The sequence below is a fragment of the Myotis davidii genome, unplaced genomic scaffold (genome assembly GCF_000327345.1).
Source record: "Myotis davidii unplaced genomic scaffold, ASM32734v1 scaffold701, whole genome shotgun sequence".
In the NCBI taxonomy this organism is placed as follows: domain Eukaryota; kingdom Metazoa; phylum Chordata; class Mammalia; order Chiroptera; family Vespertilionidae; genus Myotis; species Myotis davidii.
In genome coordinates this window covers 375034-376648 of record NW_006291552.1, presented here as the reverse complement: position 1 = coordinate 376648, position 1615 = coordinate 375034, and the positions used below count along the sequence as shown (strand labels likewise).

Sequence of the window (1615 nt, the reverse complement as noted above, 5' to 3'; positions counted from 1 at the left end):
ACTGAAGACAGAAGAGGATCTCTAGAACTTTGAGTTTTTGCCTGATCTAATTCAGGGCCTAAGGCTAGGAAAAGCAGACCTTGGTGTATATATTAGTCCTTTCCAAAGGCACCCAAGCCCAAGCAGACAGAGCCATAAGCTGTGGATTGCTGATAGATTCAAACATTACTGAAAGCCACTCATGAACAGTGTCTGACATTGCCCCACACTAGAGATGGGGAGTCTTAGCAGAGCTACCTAATACACAGTCACAAACCCAAACAGGAACAATAAAGATTTAATTTAAAAAAAAACCCAAAAAACAAAAAAACAAAAAAAATTCTAGATGCATAAAAATGGCATTCTAAAAAACATTTAAGCAAACCATATGAAGGCAGAAAAAAGAAAACAGAAATAATAAGCAGGAAGCAAAAAATAAAATGGTAGACTGAAGCCTTAAGGGATGTAAAGGGTTCGAATACACCAACCAAAAAACTGATTGACAGAATGGATTATAAAACATGACCCACATATATTGTCTACAAGCAATTCATTTCAAATATAATTACATAAGTTATAAGTAAAAGGGTGGAAAATGCATGCAAACATTAATAAAAGGAAAGCAGTAATCGCTATTTTGATATCAGATAAAATATTCTTTGAAGCAAACAAAATTACCAGACAGAAGGGCATCATATCATTATGATAAAAAGAAGACATGGCAATCCAAAATGTGTATGCACTAAAGAACAGAACTGAGAAATATGTGATGCAAAGATAGAACTGAAAGGAGAAATAGACATATTCACAATTGTAGCTGGATACTTTAACACCTCTCACTCAGCAATGGACCGAACAACTAGACAGAAAATCAGCAACCATCAACCAATGGGATCTAATTGACATTTCTGACAATAGAATATATATTCCTTTCAAGTGCCCATGGAGCTTATACCAAAATAGACCATATTCTGAGCTATTAAAACATATACATAGGATTTGTTTTAATCAGGTAAAGAGATGCAAATGTGGACATGATTGTCATGAAGGAAGACGTTTTTATTCATAGTTCTCTAGAAGGAGGTACAGCACACCAGACTAAGTCACACAGGGAAGCACCTGGGTCAGTCAGGAGACAGGAGTGAGAGGAAAATGTGGGCAAAACTCTTTATTGTGCTGGGAAATGCAAGGCAAGACAGGGTAAGGAGGCTTCCATTGGCTAGCTTGAAACATTTTAGCAAGTAGTCTGGTACCTGGCCTTGGGGTGATTAGGGCAGGTGGATAGTGGCCCAGAATGTGATGCCCCACGAAAGCCTGATAAAGGAGTGGTTGGGGTGTGGGTTTTGGATTGGTTTTGTGCACATGAAAGGTGTACTCACAGATCAGTCATTTGCTATCTCCAGGAATTAGCCACAGGAGGACCAGTTCCCCCAGGGTTAGTAAGGCCACACATGTCAATACAGCAGAATAAAAAGACATGCTTAATACATGGGCCATAAGAACACTTCAACACATTTAAAATAGTTGAAATAATAAAGAGTGTGCTCTCTGATCATAATAGAATCAAAGTAGAGGTCAATGGGGGGAGGGGGGAAGGAGACATGTAATACTTTCAATGATAAAGATTTAATTAAAA

The 1615-nt window shown here is 38.0% G+C and overlaps 1 pseudogene; it reads right to left on the bottom strand.

Annotated features, from left to right (window-relative positions):
- The window catches only part of LOC102775254, a 5377-nt pseudogene extending 4008 nt beyond the window's left edge, over positions 1–1369 (bottom strand).
- Positions 1370–1615: the final 246 nt, after the last annotated feature.